At 35.1% G+C, this 17,814-nt stretch overlaps 1 protein-coding gene across 3 annotated transcripts in view; it reads left to right on the forward strand.

Moving 5' to 3' along the window:
- The window catches only part of LOC132013798 (sodium channel protein type 2 subunit alpha), a 140,264-nt gene that overhangs the window by 33,229 nt on the left and 89,221 nt on the right, over nucleotides 1-17,814 (forward strand). Inside the window, exon 2 of one of the 3 annotated variants that reach the window (XM_059394099.1) lies at nucleotides 2,327-2,426. The exons of the other annotated variants lie outside the window; for them this stretch is intronic. The gene's annotated coding sequence lies outside the window, so the exon portion shown is untranslated. The remainder of the gene's footprint in view (nucleotides 1-2,326; nucleotides 2,427-17,814) is intronic. 3 annotated transcript variants of the gene reach the window in all.

Consider the following 17,814-nt stretch of genomic DNA (forward strand, 5'->3'; position numbering starts at 1 on the left):
GATCATGACCTGAGCCGAAGGCAGCGGCTTAACCCACTGAGCCACCCAGGCGCCCCTGTTTCATGCTTCTTTTAAATAAACAGCATCTGTTCAACTTTTTCTTTGTGATCTAATTTGGTATTTTTTGTTATTTAATGTGAATAAAGCAATTCACAATTTGTTATCATAAATGTTAGGTGTATTTGGGCTCTCTTCTGACAACTTGTTTTGTGGTTTCTATTTTTAATCCTTTATTCTTTTTCCTGATTTGCTTATGGACTACATCAACTATATATTTTTTCCTTTTTATCTTTTTTCTCTTATTTTTTCCCCTAGTTATTTGGAATGCATAGAGGGCCTTGTTTTTTACTGAATTATTTTAAAAGAAATTGTCAGCATCATAAATGAAGATACTTACTATTGCCATCTATATGAAGTATTTTTTCCTTCCTTGTCCAACTATTTCCTAGTTTTTGAAAGAATTATTTTAAAAGAATTATTTGGGGGTGCCTGTGTAGCTCAGTTGCTAAATGTCTGCCTTCAGCTCAGGTCATATTCCCAGGGTCCTGGGATTGAGCCCTACATTGAGCCCTGCATCGAGCCCCATATCAAGCCCCATATCGGGCTGCCAGCTCAGTGGGAAGCATGCTTGCAACAGTGATTTAAATATAGCCCTATGGTTTAACTCCATGTCCTGAGTTTTATATTGCAATTTCCCCATTATTTATATTATCTTCTATAGAGCTGAAGTATACGTTAAAATAATCTTTTTATAAAGGATACATTGGTGATATATTTCTTAACCTCTTGCTGTGTGAGAATGTTTCTCAAGTGCCCTTATATAGGAATGGCAATTATAGGTGGAAGATAATACACAGCCAGAGTTTTGCTTGTGTTTTCCCCTCTTTGGAAACTAACCATTTTTCCTTACCAGGAATGTGAATGATTTGAATTTTTATTCATTTTTTTACCTTCCCTGTCTTAGTAGGATATATCTAGATTTAGAGTTATTTTCATTAATTTGCCCGTATTCAATAACCCTTTTTGATTTATAGACTCTTGATATAAAGACTGTAGTCTTTCTTGAGATTAGAAATTATTACAACTATGTTGGTTTTGGTTTCTCCTTCTGAGATTACTATCTTTAATTATAGCATCTTCTGGTCTTTGTCATTCATGTGTGTGTGTGTGTGTTTGTGATATTCATTTATATTTTTTCTTCTTTTTTCCTCTTAAATCTGTAGAAACTTCTTTAGTTTATCCTCTAGTTAACAGATTTAATTTTTCTGCATTTTCAAATCTGCTGAATTTACCATGCAGTCCAATTGGACTTTCTTGCTGCTAGCTTTATTTGCATATTTAAAATGTTCTCTTGAGGTGCCTGGGTGGCTCTATCAGTTAAGCATCCAACTTTTGGTTTCAGCTCAGATCAGGATCTCAGGGTCATGAGATGGTGGTCCACATTGGAATTATGCACTGGGAATGGAGCCTGCTTGAGATTCTCTCTCCCTATCTCCCTCTCCCTCTGTATCTCCCCTTCAAAAATATTAAACAAAAATAAAATGTCTTCTTAATCTTAATCAGAGTATATTTCAATATTAAAATGTCCTCTTCTCCTTTTTGTAGTAATTATGTTTCATAAGGAGTTATCTGCAACATTACAAGGAATATGCTCCCTATTTTGAACAACGACCTCTTTTTGTATGTCTGATTTTTTTCTGCTTACTCATCCTTACAGATGATATTCTGTAAATATGCTGTAAAACTTTGGGATTTGAGATGGTTCTATCAGGTATTGGTTTCCTATAAACATCTAAAAATCTTTTAGGTAAAAGAGAGAGCTTTAAATTCCCAGTTGCTTTAACTTTGCCAGTTCAAAGGTCCAGTGGCCTAAGGAAAATAGGAGCTAATCACAGCAGGGACTGTGTAGATTTGGCAGCCAGGAATACTCTTGGGAAGTGATGCATTATTTCCTGAACTCATTTGCCTTCATGGGGAGCAGTATTCCTGTTCTTTGTCTGGCATGGCTGTCTGCTGTGTGAGAATGTTTCTCATACATTTTGCCATCTGGCAAACATCTCGGAAATATTGGTGATATTCTCAATGTCCTACTGCTTCTGCAAAACTTACTCTTGCTCTAACTCTTGCGGTAGAATCCAGTTGTGATCATAATGCTCTATGGGCACATTTTTCATTTATTTCTGAATTAAGCTGATCTTCCTTATGCCCACAACCCTGGATATATTTGGTTTTCTTTTGGTCAGCTCCTGTGGACTATTCTAGAAAAAGATACTTCCTTCCTAGTTGCCAACAATGACCCACGTTTTCCTTCCCCAACTCATTTCAGAGTATGGAATGCTCTTTTCACTTGAATCTGGCAAATGAGAGGATGGGGAGTTGGAAGGAGAATGATGAGATGTCTGTGATTGACAGACTTTCACTCAAAAGTAAGTGCCTTCAAATCCTAAGATTATTCATGAGTAAAGAGATATAATGACATATTCACTGACTCTAATAAATAGATACTTTTATTTACTTAATGGAAAACAATTTCTATTTTTATAATCTTTCAGTTAAAATTACTTTTGTTATCTTTCTTTTTTTCTTTGGTTATCTTTCTTTTTAAAAAACTCATAACTTTTTCTTTTCTTCCAAAATAATAAATTATTACCAGTGAAAAGAGGACTGAACTAAGAGCCAGAAAAACAGTGCTGGTCCCAGATCTGATGCTAACTATCTATACTCTGAAATTCTATAAGCTTCAATTTTATCACCCTTAGACTACGTTCTCTCTAAAGCGCCTTCTAGCTCTATAATTCTTCAAGTTCACATTAATGGAACTGCTACTAGACTGAATCCACACTTAAAAATCTATATAAGGTAGATCAACAAGGAGGGATGAAGTTAATTCCTTGTTTACAAGACAAGAGTTGGTTCAGCCCTCTGGTTCTAGATTACTAGTAAAACAGAGAATTTATAGACTAGCTAACTAATGTGCTATTCGATGGGGTATTCTTGGCTTCCCCCTATTAACTTTCTCTGTCCTATCAACGTCATATTGTTTGCAGAAGAAAATATGCCAACTACCTCAAGTGAGGGGTACACTTGTGGGAGTGATTTGGGCAATGCACCTTGGGGATCTTTTCTGCAGAAGATTGTCTCTCACAGATAATATTGTTCTAGTTCTGTTACCTTTCCTCACACCTTGCCTGATCATCCCCACCCCTTCAGTCACTATATATCACTGTATAGGATGTGGAATGTGTTTTGGATTTTTGATAAAGAGAAAAGGGATTATCTTTCACTCTTACTTGTGTTGATTTGTAGTAAATGGTAATTTATTCTTACTGTTACTATTTATCTGGGCATTTTCTTAATCCATACAATGAAAAGTAGCTTTTGAGTGTTTTGGTTATCTCTCCAATGGAATGGTCTCTCTCTCTTTTTAATTGGTAATCAGTGGAAAATGTTGCAAACAAAAAAATGTTACAATACAGAGTCAAACCCAATTAGTGTTTTATCCAAATATCTATCCTGGCTGGAAATGGTAGAAGGATATAGACCATAGTTTATCAAATACCAAGGTCTGAACATTTTGACCTTCTATGTATGCGTGTTTCACACCCATCTCTGCTAATGACTGGGAATTTTTAACATGCTCTTCTACCCCTCATTCTGTACCAAAGACACTGCCTTTTGTTAAATCTTTAGATATTGGTAGTTTTTACCCCTATTATTGACCTCTTTAGTGAAGCTATAATTCAACTTCCCTTTGAACAAAAATTCCATTCACTTTGTATATTCATTGACAGTTTAAAATATCAAGATATTTTTCTTAATACTATTTTCCTGTTCAGCTAGACTAACAAAATTTAAATAAAGGAAAATTGTTATTTTTCACTTTTTCATTACATTTCTTTTTACCATAACAATTTTTAAATATTTTATCTTAGTTAATAATCTAATTTTCAACTCCCTTTTCTGAAACATCATCAATTTTCTCCTTGTTCTAGAAAAAAGTCTATGATAGTCTAATGAAATGCAGAAATATTCACTTACTCTTAAAAAACATATACCTGTATATCTTTGTATTAAAAAAGAGAATGTTTATTAGCCATTCAAACTTCTCAATTTTTTTCTGTTATGAAATAGTAGAAGCATTCATTAACTGCCTTGCTCCTCAACACACAATTGAATTTCCAACTGACTTAGTTTTCTTACTGTGCAAGATTCCTCACTACCATCCCTGATTTTAGTCTCTCTTTTGCTCTAGTATCTCAGGGCAGAATAAGTTTTTTTTAATACAATTTTCATTCTGTTTTGCTCCATAAATTTGTTGGCTTCATATGGAATTTGACTTCATAGAACATGAATATCAGTGAGATCTGTGAAAGACAGAAGTTGTCTGCCTCCTGTGCATCATGTCCCTGAGACAAAAACCTTGGAGTCCTCTTCATCTTTGGTAGCTCCTTCTCCACCCATGTGCAGTCAAACTTTAGATTTTACTAAAGCAACTTTAGAAATGCTCGGATCATTTCCTCATCTCATTGCTTCTGCCTTATTTTGGCATGCATTGCTTCCTGTCTGGGCTCTTACAATAGCTTTTTTTCTTATCTCCTGCCCTAAAGGATTTTATATTCCAGACCTCTCCTGTACTATCAGTGCAACATCTGATTGTATTGCTTTTCTGAAGAATGTTCCACAATGTTCCCTGTGTCCTTAGTATTAAATCCAGATTGTTTTGTTTGCACATGAGGCAACTTTACCCCATGGGCTTCATATTCCACATGAGGTTCTACTGGATGTAAAGCCTGGAGAGATGGTATTAGTCACAATCTGACCTGGTAATAGAAAAGCTTAGAATAAAATTCTGAAATCTTAACACTGAACAGGAAGTAGAGCCATGACTAATATTTTATAGTTTACATGGGTGATTTTAGTCACCATGTAAAGGTGGTGGTTAAGGATTTGGACTCAGACATGAGGTTGCCCAAGTCCACATTCTGGCTTCTCTGTTTACTAATCTGTCCTTGGGCAAGAAAGAAACCTCTTTGGGCCTCCTTGCATAAAATAAGGTTAATAATTGTTCCTACTCCAGAAGTTATCATGAAGATTGAATTAAATACTACAGTGTACACGTAAAACATTTAGAAGAATATTTGGCCTTAGTAAGATTTCAACAAATACTAGTTTTTGTTGACTAACAACACCAAAATATTGGTTATTTTGATGTTCTGTGATGCTTCGTTTCTGGAGTATTCAGATAGAAAAATTTTTCTAATTTTAAGCCAAAGTTGACTTTACATGAGGACATCATAGTCTCTTTTATTCAGGTGGGAAAAAAATTCTAATTAATAGTAAGAGATCCTATGTATGTATGAATTATTACCTAAACTTGTATATTTTTAAAAATCAGCTCCATAATTTCTGTATTTTTGTTATTATAATATCCCATTTCTTCAGTAAATAACAACAAAATCTGTTTCTCATCAGTGATGATTCAAATGGTTTTATTATTATTATTATTATTTTTAGCAATATCTGTCACACTGCTCTCCTTCAAAAGATTGAGGTGATTAGGTCAATCCGATCTTTCTGTTAACCTTAATTTAAGTCTTTTCATCCATTACTCTGACTCTTTGCCATACTTAATATTTCTTAAACAAGTTTACATACCTAATTTCTTTATTTCTTTATAGCCCACTTATTGCTTATCTACTTGCACTAGTGTACTCAAACTGTAATCTTAAGTATGTATTATTATTTTCATATCCATATTTTATAATACTTAAGATATTCTATAATATATACTTTTTTTCTTGATATTTCACTTTTCTTATTAAAATCTTCAGCATGTTGCCATTGACCTTTGATATTCTATTTTGACATCTCCACTTTGGCTTGTATCATTTTTCCCTGATTAGATCTGCAACATGATCTAGTTCAGTCCAACTGATGTTTTCATTTACTTATTGCCCTGACCTGCCTTATTGTCTCTTGTAGGTCTGAGTCAGATCCTGCTTAGGGCATTTTCTCATGATTTTGCTTCCACTTGGAATGTCCTCCATTTTTGGCCCAGGCTTTAAAGCTCAGCCCAAGTTTTACCTCATCAAAGAAGTCTTTGTTCATCATGTCAGCCCTCAGTGCCTTTAGCTTTTTATAACCAACAAAAGATATAGAATAAATCTTTTTGGAGGAAAGCTGAAAAACATGTTGCAACCTTGCATCTGTTGTTTATTTGCTATTGCCATAGGCTGATTAAACACATAGGCTGATTAAACTTTAGTTTCTTTTAAGATGAAGTTATTTACACCTCTCTGATCTACCTTGTTATAACTTATTCATTTAAATAAAATAAGTTGCATGGACAAAAGCATAGCCTAGGGAATATAATCAATACTATTATAATGATATTGTATCATACAGATGGTAATACATTTATCCTAGTGAGCATTGCATAACATACAGAATTGTCAAGACTCTATGTTGTAAACCTGAAACTAATACAGTATTTTGTATTAACTATACTTCTATTTAAAATTTTAGTAAAAATAAAATAACGTGTGTAAAAGCATTTTGTAAAATTTTTAAAATATCTATTCAAGTTTATCATTGTTATCACAAACAAATCATATACAGCCTTGTTAGTTGCCTTGTATTGTTTTAGTACATTATTCTCTTATGCTGTTACTGGGCTTAGTAATATTATTTAAATGTCTACATGTGACTACCTAATTAAGTTTTTAATTCTCTGGGGGCAGTGAATATTGATGGTATTAAGATCAAAGAGCCAAATTCCCAATTATCTTAGAACTAATTATCTTTGAGACATAACTGGGCTTGTATCTCCTACTAAAGTATAAATCCATACCAGAGAAACTTATATTCTCATCCTAGTCGCACGGAGACAGTGAATTGAAGATACCTGATAGGAATATTCTCCAGCTGAAAGAGGATCATCAAGGGAGTGATCAGAGTTGGTTTGTCTCAGCTTGTCCAGGTTTGGCTTGGTGTAGTCACAAGACTTTCTGGGAAACAAGAAGTAGAAGGCAGTATGGCTTGGGCTCATGCCATTTTCTTTATTTGAAGGATAATTTGCATAAAATAAAGTGCATATTCACTTGAGTTTTGACAAATGTAATCTACTGTTACCACTCCCCCAATCAAGATGGAGAACATCTCTACCTCCCCAGTGTCCTTTCTCAGTCAATCCCTCCTGCTCCCAGAGACAACCACTTTTCTGATTTCTATCACCATAGCTTAGTTTTGCTCAAAAAAGTCACATAAATAGGACCATAAAATAACGTACTTTTTTTTTTTTTTAGGTTCTTTCACTCAGCACCCTTTTTGGGATTCAACCATTTCGTTGCATATATAACTAGTTATAACATTTTGTTGTTGAGTATTACTTCATTGGATAAATATATCTTAATTTATTTTTCATTCACCTATTAATGGCCATTTGGATTGTTTCTGGGCTTTAGCCCACTGAGCCACTCAGGCGCCCTCTTTCTGGGCTTTAGCGATATGAGAAAGGTTGCTGTGAACATGCTGGCGTAGGTCTTTAGCAGGTACATAATTTCACTACTCTTGAGATTGTCAGCAGACTGAATAAATGCAAGATCCAAAGATATGCTGTTTTCAAGAGACATATTTTAAGTATACTAATACAGATAGATTGAAAATAAAAGAATAGCAAAAGGTATTGTGTGTAAACACTAATCAAAAGAAAGCTGATATGACTATATTAATATCATAGAAGGTAGGCTTCAAGACAAGGAATATTAACATAGATTGTTAAAAAGTGGTCATTTCTGGGACACATGGTTGGATTAGTCAGTAGAGCATGTGACTCTTGATCTTAGGGTTGTGAGTTCAAGCTCTATACTGGGCAAGGAGCCTATTTTTTAAAAATGTCATTTCATAGGAATAAAAGGGCTGAATTGTAACAAGACATAATTTAAAATGTGAATGACAAAATCATAGAGTTCCAAAATAAAAAGAGAAAAAATAAGTGAGAAATATATAAATACACAGTTGTTGTTAGAGATTTTAACAATCTTCTTTCAGTAGTTGATAGAACAAATAGAAAAAATTTAGTAGACTTGAATAATACTATCAATTATCAAACATGAAGACCTAGTTGACATTTATAGGATAATACATCCAACTGCAGAATATACATTCTTTTCAAGTATACATGAAACATTCATCAAAGACCATATGCTAGGCCATGATATAATCCTTAATTTATCTCAGAATATTTGACAACAGGGGTGCCAGGGTGGCTCACTGAGTTAAAGCCTCTGCCTTCGGCTCAGGTCATGATCTTAGGGTTCTGGGATCGAGTCCAGTGTTGGGCTCTTTTTGCTCTGCAGGGAGTCTGCTTCCCCCCACCCTCTCTCTGCCTACCTCTCTGTCTGCTTGTGATCTCTGTCTGTCAAATAAATAAAATAAAATCTTTAAAAATAAAGAATATTTGACAACAGTAGAATTAAATTAGAAACCAGTAAAAATAGGTATCTATAAAAAGCCAATTATTTTAGAAAGTAAGCAACACATTTCTAAATAATCAATACACGGGTCAAAGAAGAAATCATAAGGAAAATTAGAAAGTGTTCTACATTGAATGACAATTAGAATACAACATGTTAAAAGTCTGGTGTTCATGCCTTTTAATCATTCTGTTGTCTTGGGACTGACTGATCAAATTAACATTAATAATAAAAATAATATGAAAGGGGATAGGCAAAAAAGCGACCGAAAGAGATCATACCTACTATCAACTAATGTTTTTATTGTTACAATTATAATGAAGTCACTGGATATTGGTTAACCTAATAGGCAAATATCCTTTCAGTGTCAATAAACAGAATGCTAAGTAAATATTTTGGCAATTTTTCCCTGGTAAAACCCATATAGGGGTATGTATGAAGCTTCCGTTTCATCCAATGAAAAGGTACCAGAAGTAGTCTGGATAGTTAAATATTGACAAAGATGATAACTAAAGAATAAGTTAATCAGTGATTAAAAAGTTGAATAGGCAACCAAGAAAAGTTGTGAAAACTTTGTTCTGAGATCTGAGACAAAACCATCTGTCTCTGATTTTGGTTCAATCGTTAATGAATGTAACCAGTCTGACTCAATGATCTATTGGGAGGCCCCCTTCCAAACACAAAACCTATGATTTTAATTAGCGTTAGTTATAGTGCCAACACAAGGCAAAAAATTTGCTCACGCCATAAAAGTGGTAGGGGTTTAATTCTAAACCTAAGTTATATCTTCTAATTGATAAATTCTTTTATTTGGAAGAATATTTTATTTCTAGAACTCCACAAACATTCCTCCTCCTCCTCCTCCTCCTTTTGCTTCTTCGCACTCTCCCTCTCGCTCTCTTGTTCTCTCACTGTGTTGTTATCTTTTATGAGAAATCAAGGAATATTCAGTTCAAAATTTGTGATCATGACTTGAGCTTTTCAAAAAATGTGTGAGTCATGCCTTGCCCTTTGATAATTTCCAAGTGACGAAGCTGCTTTTACAGATCTGTCCCAACTTTTAATGATTTCCGTATATTTTGTTTCATTGGGAGTGAGGAAAACAAATGGGAAATGTCATTCATGAGTATGAGCTTGCAAATGAATACGTGGAAGGCAAACGGCTATTACTTTATCTGAGGAACGCAGTATGTTTTCCTAAGCCTTTTGCCCTTTTCTCAAGCATATAGTTTCTCCTGTTTTCATTCACAGTTGAAAACAGTGCAGCAGTATGGTGGGACAATCACATCTATGTGCATGGATAGAAGGCTATTCAAAATCTAAACATCTTACAAGTTTAAGCGTACTTTTATAATTCACATGCATGAAGTTATATAGAGCAACTTTAAAAAATATAGAATGCAAGAGATCATTTCTTCATTCATTCTTACAGGCAAAAATTGTTATATTAATAATATTAAAAAAGAGACGAAAATGCATAATGCTTTGCTGTTCAAGAAACATTTTACTTCAAATGATCTGAATTCATCCCGGCAGCAACATTGTTGATTTGACCACGACAGGAATTACCTTTATTCTGAAGAGAGAATAAACAAGAAAGAAAAAAAAAGAGAGAGGTCAAGAGATTAAGTGAACTGAGGAACAGAATGGCTAATTCTCTGTATTTTCTCTCTAAATTGTAGGAGTGATTAGGAATAAGGGATGTGTTGCCAACATATTGAACAGACAAATACATTATCAAAACATTTTCCCATGTGAAAGCAAACAAACAAAACTTTTTGTATTGTATGTCTTACTTGGTTATGCTGTTACGTTGGTCTTTTTAAAAAACTATCATGATCAGAAAGATGATCTCTTTTCTAATCTTTTAAAATTTCAACAAATATTTCTAGGCATTAAGGATAAGCAACATTTTGCCTTATCTGCTTCTCTGACATCGAGCTGTTTCTGGATGCTAAATATGACTACTGCACTTTTCATATCTGCAAGGCTGTTCCTGGGTCCACCCTGCAAATAGCCGTCCAGGTTTAGACTTCTCTGAGCAGCCAGGCATGTCTATCCCGCTTTCAACGCCCCCATTCTCTTCTGTGCTCAGGCTCAGACCATTTAGTGGCAGTGAACTTTCCTTTATTTCTGGTATGATTGTTGCTTCTCAGGGTCTGGCTTGGGCTCTGATCTTGACATTTATGTCACAGGTGTCACCGGTGAAACTGCTGGGAAACCAGATGGCAGGCCTACCTGAGGTTGGCAGCATCTGCTGTTGTACTCATTGTCCCTGTTACCTGCTCTACTTTCTTCTTCCTGTTGATGTTATTGTCCTGGGTTGCAGTTTCATTTGTTCAATGCTATTTACCCTTCTATAGGCCTTTCCAAATGCGAATTCCTTTCTGTAGCTCTTTTCATGCATTTTTTCTGCTTGGAACCCCACTATCCAGGAGGGCTCATGACTTGGCTGCCTTCCTTGGGTCCTTTGGGGGTTTTTCCTTAAATGTCACTTCCTCAGCAAGACTTCCCCCTAAGCACCCTATTTGAATTTTCAACACACCACTCTCCCTGACCCTGATATTTTTTCTCTTCCTTCGCTGCAGTATCTTTTTCCATAGCAATAGAGCACAGGCTCTAGTCCATGTTGATGTACTTGTACATAATCTGTATCATTAGGATATATAAAATAAAAGCTTTATGAGGGCAGATCCATTTGGTTACTTACTGTATTCTAAGCATCCAGAAGAACACTGGCTTTTAGCACTTTAAAAAAAGTTGTCTCTTGTTGTTAAATGATACATTGCATTGCAAATTCTGAAGTACTGGGCTTCTAGCTTTATATTTGGTCTTATTCAGCTTAGTACAGTGCTATGTGTAAGAGTTTTAAGGATATGTTTCACTTACTTGTGGAGCGTAAGGAATAACATGGAGGACATTAGGAGAAGGAAAGGAAAAGTGAATTGGGGTAAATTGGAGAGGGAGGCGAAGCATGAGAGACTGTGGACTCTGAGAAACAAACTGAGAGTTTTGGAGGGGATGGGGGAGGGGGTTGGGTGAGCCTGGTGGTGGGTATTAAGGAGGGCACATATTGCATGGAGCACTGGGTGTGGTGCATAAACGATGAATCCTGGAACACGGAAGGAAAAAAGGGCATAGGGAAAATCTGGATAAGTAGCACGTACTCTGTGTACTGGGTTTTTTATTTATTTAATCCTCACTGTAACCCAAGCCCTTTGCCTAAAGAAGCACAGCGAGAAAGTAGCAGAGTAAGTATGCACACTAGTTTCATCTGGCTCCAAAGTTACTGCCTTTTCTTCAAAGCATGGTGCCCACCAAATAATAGTAAGTCAACAAGAACCCCTCAAAATTGATGATGGTGCATAAATCAGGTGTAGCTGATTGGCTAAGAAAAAAGAACTGTAAATTAGCTTCTGAAAAAGATAAGTGTCAATGCCAAAAGAAGGAAACCCAAAACTATTTAGAGCCATAGCACCTTTGGCTTAAGTGCGTGGACCTCCAAGGTAACTAACTTAAAAAGGAAGACATGTTTCTGGACACATGTTTTGACATATCTGCTGAAAATATATTGTTTACAATGTGAAAGTTAAAATGACAAATAGATTCTTTCTTGATCCTGAAAAGGCAGGAAGAACTGCTCTTCAGTGTCTTATTGTGGTCTAAGAAACAGTAATTAATCATATTTTTAAAGCAAGCCAGATTTTATCCATATGATCTTTTTTTACTATGTCCTCTCTTTGACCTCTTTTCATCTAGTGAAACAAATGCAAGTTAGGTCTCATTTTTAATTTAGTACCATATATGTATGGAGAAACCACATGATGCAATGGGCACAGGAGACTGGAGGAGAGCCAGCAAGCCTAGACAAGCACCCTGCCCTCGTGGGGCCCAGAGCCAAGCAGGAGCAGCCACTGCTAAGGGAGATAACATGTTCCGTGAACATCTGGATATTGAGTTATCTCTAATCCAGAATTTATGTAAAAAAAAAAAAAAACTCTTAATAATTAATTATATTCTGTCTTCATTTTTCTTTCCTTAGTGAGAGATAATTTGATGCGCTCTCTCTGTCTGTCTCTCTCTCTCTTTTAGGTAATCATATAATCTGGATGTTGGAAGTATTTTATTATTCTATATTTCAGTTATTAGCTCAGACAGGCATGTTTTCTATAGCATTTTCTTGACTATTTCTGGTAATTGAGAATTATTTCTTGTTAAAAAATAGTCACTTTGTTTAAAGCAAGTCTAAGAATTTGAACATTAAGTTTTTTCTCCTATAACATTCCTATTTGTCTTCAATCTGTCCTCTAGAGTCAGAAGAGACTTTTGCACATCTCGGTCCCCTGCAACATGACAGCTTGTTTAAAACTGGGTCTCTTTGAAATTGTCTGCTATCTAGTTCTTTTATTGAGTATCTACTTTGTGCAGGGTATGGCTTTATGTACTTAAAGGGTCACAAAGGGAATATATCGTAGCCTTACCTCAAGGTAGTTACATAAATATGACAAATAGTGTGTGAGAAGCAAGTGCTGTTGAGTTTGAAAAAGTGAAAGTAACATTTGAGATTTAAAACTGATATTGTCTTGTCAGGTTGAATTGTCGTGAATTTTAGGTAGTGAAAACAAAATAAGCAGCAACTTGGAAGTAGAAACACAGAGATCAGGATGTAAGTTTAGGAAAACTTGAGCAAATTAGTTCTTCTTCACCATAAAGTGCTAGTAGAGGTTGACAGGTAATAAGACTGGAAAGGAAATTTGGTGCGTTCTTTCAATGTCAGGCAGAGGAATTTCTACTTTATATGAATGGTAAGGAAGAATGTTTGAAGATTCTCGGATGAGGGTGTCAAATACAAGGTTATACTTTCATTAAATTGACGTAGCAGTAGTTTTGGGAGTGAACTAAAGCAAAGCAAAGTGTATGTATAGGAATGCATTAAGAAAAAATGGCACTCCCTACTGTACATATAAAGGAAATTCAGAAAAAAAAAAAAAAAGAGAGCATGGGGGAGGGGGTTGGGTGAGCCTGGTGGTGGGTATTAAGGAGGGCACATATTGCATGGAGAATTTTTCCAAGCAATTTCACCTGAAAAACTGAAAGACTGGCAAATACATGATTGTTGAACTGTCTGGGCTGGTGAAATAAGCTACCAAGGCAGAAACAAGCATATGTGTGTGTATATGTGCATGTGTGCACAGGTGTATGGATATAGTGTGTGTGCGTGTGCGTGTGTGTGTGTGTGTGTAGAGGAGAGGAGAGGCAGCAGAGTGAGTTTAGTCTGACTTTTGTTAAGTAGTCTGACTTTAAGAAAGGTAAAGTAAGCTCAAACAGTGGAGTGGCCATAAATTTATAGGGTCACTTACACGGCTCTTTGTAACTGAAAGAAACAAAACTGGAAACCTGGAATTAGGCAGGTGTCATGACACATAAATATATACTGGTGAGAGTGTACTGAGTGAAAAGACAAGAGAGCTTCTGAATAATATAGGGGTACAACTGTTAATTCACCAATGATTTACTGGATGATTTATCTCAGATAATGAGGTATGCTGGACATTGTGGAAAAACCACAAAAAGAGATGGGTTAAGATAAGAAATATGAGATAATAGGGGAGAGAAGTTTTACATGGATAACTTTAATAAGAAGTAGAACTGACAAACATCACTAAGGTTCTCTGAAAAAAGAAATCAGCATTTATTTAGTATCTACTATGTTCTAGGCCTAGTGCTTAGTTTTTTCTTATAAATTTATTTCATAAAACTCAAAATGAGCCTTGATTTCTACTGATGAGAAATTCAGAGAATTTAAGTCTTATTCCAGCAGGAGTCAAGATAACCCCACAAAACATGATTATAAGGGGAAACTCAGTTATATTGTAGGTCACCAGTTTAATAGCAGCGAGCTTACGGTATTGTGACAATATCTCAGGTATAGAAAGGGATCTGGTGACTTAAAAAATCAGTCATATTTCCCGTTACCCTTCTCAGTTGGTGTATCAATGGTACATTTTTCCGAAAATGGAATGATGAAGCATATTTAGAATTTGAAATCAGACACATGTGAGTTTAAACGCTGCCTCTGTTGGCAGTGCCTCATTACAGCCTCCATATGCCCAGATCACCACCACATTAGAAAAGTGTCAACAGCATTACTTCCCTTACAAAATATCACAAGGATAAAATGAGATAACTACTATCCAGAATCAAGTAGAGTGTCAGAATTTAAATCACGTGAACATGAAATGAAGACACAAATCTGCGGTCTCTTATGGTCTCACCCTCTCTCATATCTAGTTCTCTCTCTGTCTCTCTGAAGCACACACATGTACATACATACACGCATGCACAAATTTTGCATCAAGGATATTTTGGAATGTAGCTATTTTTTGAGCATTGTTTTTCATTTCAAAGGCCTTCTGCTCCTGGCTCTGCCTACTTGTTCTCTCCTGGGATGATGCCTGGACATTAGATCCACTACCCCACTGAGGAGTTTAGAGACTGCCTTTTTTTTTCTCTCCTTTGAAGAGGGTGAGAGCTGAGGGGCCAAGTTACAGGTAGAGGTCCTCAATGAAATGGAAGGAATGAAGGAATGAAGAAAACCGAGCTGGAAATATTCTAGCATTTGGAACAATTTTTCACTTTTTTCGGGAGGACCATGACTTGGGAAATTTTCTTCCTTGTCTATTAAATTCAGAATTGGAATTCTGTGATTCTAACATAATTTAGCCATCAAAATAAATGAATATGTAATCAGAGTAGAGGTGGCCTTCCAACTGACAAATCATTTAAGAAGGGTTGAGGTAGTTCATGGATAGTCTACTAACATGCACTTAATATATCTGAAGATTAAAAAAGGATGTACAACAACGTTGCCAGACTATCTGCAATAGAATAAAAATACCTGCATAAAGATATGGGCATATGTCATTATACATAACTTATTTTTCCCCAGGAAAGTTGGATGTAAAATGATTATTTACTACACTGAATAGTATTTCCCAGGGATCATCATGATTATGAAAATATTGGTGTGCATATCTGTTATAGAAAAAAATAATGTTTAAAAATATAACAGGGCGCCTGGGTGGCTCAGTTGGTTAAGCACCTGCCTTCAGCTCAGGTCATGATCTGGAGTCCTGGGTCCGAGTCCCACATCAGGCTCCCTGGTAGGGAGCTCTACACTCAGCAGGTCGTCTACTTCTCCCACTGACCTCTCATGCTCTCTCACTCTCATTCTCTCTCTCTCAAATAAATAAACAAATTTTTAAAAATAACAGTCATTTAAAGAAATGAAGGATATTGTTCAACAATTATAATATGAACAGAAAATGAGTTTTTGGAAATATATATTGGAACTAACCCTAGAATTGAAAGAAAAATGATGATTTATCCAAATAGTATCTACTAAGCCTATGTCTTTCATTTTCCATTATGTTCTGTTCCCAATCTATAGTGGAAAAACATGTAAATCTATTTGTTCAGAACTTTCTCCCTTTTATGGAAATTGTTAGTTACAGAAATGAGTGAGTGGCTCAAGGTAAAAGATAGAAAGATGTAAATACACAGTAAGTGACAATCAGAAAGTTTCTGAAAAAATAAATTGAAATCTATGGATTAAGTAAACTAGAAAATCCAAAAATAAATCCTCAGATAACATTTAACAAGTCTTTTCTTAGTTTATGTTTCCAGCATTATTCTAATGTAATGAAGAAAACTAAAAATTAGTTGTAAAATAGGATTAAAAGATAACTTTCAGAAAGACATTTCTTAGTCTCTCTCAGCTTTGTTGAGTAAAAATCCTCAAGTTGGTTTTTTTTTTTAAGATTTATTTATTTATTTGAGAGAGAGAGACAGTGAGAGAGAGCATGAGCGAGAAGGTCAGAGGGAGAAGCAGACTCCCCGTGGAGCTGGGACCCCGATGTGGGATTCGATCCTGCGATTCCGGGATCATGACCTGAGCTGAAGGCAGTCGTCCAACCAACTGAGCCACCCAGGCATCCCAAAAATCCTCAAGTTTTTGAGCACTTATCCACAATTAGTAATTATAACATAAACTGTTATATAATTATTTCCTTATCTGTGAGATTAAGTAAGCCAGTTTTTTTTTCAGTATAAGTTGAACCTTAGAGTAATTACTATAAAGTGAATCTTTGTGGAAAGAAATTAGTCATATGCTATTTTTACTATATGTCTTTATTATATAATTACTCTATCTTTTATGAAAACTTTTATATTTGTAGATGTCATCATATATAATAACATGTTTTTTTTAATATTTTAATTTAGAAAATTAATGTTCCTCTTTTATAAGTGAGAAAAAATTTTTAAAAATGGGATTGAAAGGCAAAAATATGTTATCAGAGTTTAAAAATTAGTTCATAATATTCATTCCTTTCTGACTACTTAAAATAATATCGTGTACCTTTCCAATTACTTATGAGTCTTCCAAATATAATATCTGGCTTTAAAAGTTGTAACATAAAATCACATGTCTGTAAAGTAATGCAACTGAATGAAGTTTAAAAACTTCACGTAACGAGCCATTTAGCAATCTCATAAAATGTCAGTTTGGTGTTAACAAGAGCAAATAGGAGAAAAGCTAATGTGCAAGCCTTCTGAAAACTTCATCCTGGGAAATCAGAAATAAGAGACTATGATCCTTATTTCAAATCTATATTGCATAAAAGTACTTTTGAAATGGAAAAAATATTCACGTGTTGCTCTTCATATAGCTTGGGTGTTTTGGTAAAACATTTTCTGCTCACCCTTTTAAATATCCTGTAACATAGTCGCTAGCTAGGATCACTGGGACAAAAATGGGTGATCCTACAACTAATATCATGTCAAAGGAACTACACATTCCCTTGTCATTCCTAATAGCAAGTGGCTCCTGGAAAAGGCTGGAGAAGCATTGCATCACAGTTAGGCACATGAATTCTGTGACCAAAAAGCATGAGTTCAGATTCTGACTCTACGATCTCCGGCGGTGAAAACTTAATGCATGCTGCAAACTATTTAATCTTTTGCTGCCTCAGTTTCCTCATATTTTAAATGGGGATAATCACAACATCTATTTCATCAGGTTGTTATGAGTTAAGTGCTTTTAAATAGTTCTCAAAATAGTGCCTGACAAAAATAGTGCAGTATGTGTTGTTACTTATGGTTAACCTGCCCCAAAAGATACATTTGCCAAATCACTTTGTAATTGTTTTACTCCTTAATTTATTTTTTTTGAATTAGAATCTTATTATACAAAAGCCTATTATTAAGCACATTTGTAAAGTGAGACCAAAATATTCATGTATTCATTTGATAAATGAAGCTAATGCTCATCACAGAGATT

Source organism: Mustela nigripes, chromosome 3 (assembly GCF_022355385.1).
Source record: "Mustela nigripes isolate SB6536 chromosome 3, MUSNIG.SB6536, whole genome shotgun sequence".
Lineage (NCBI taxonomy): Eukaryota > Metazoa > Chordata > Mammalia > Carnivora > Mustelidae > Mustela > Mustela nigripes.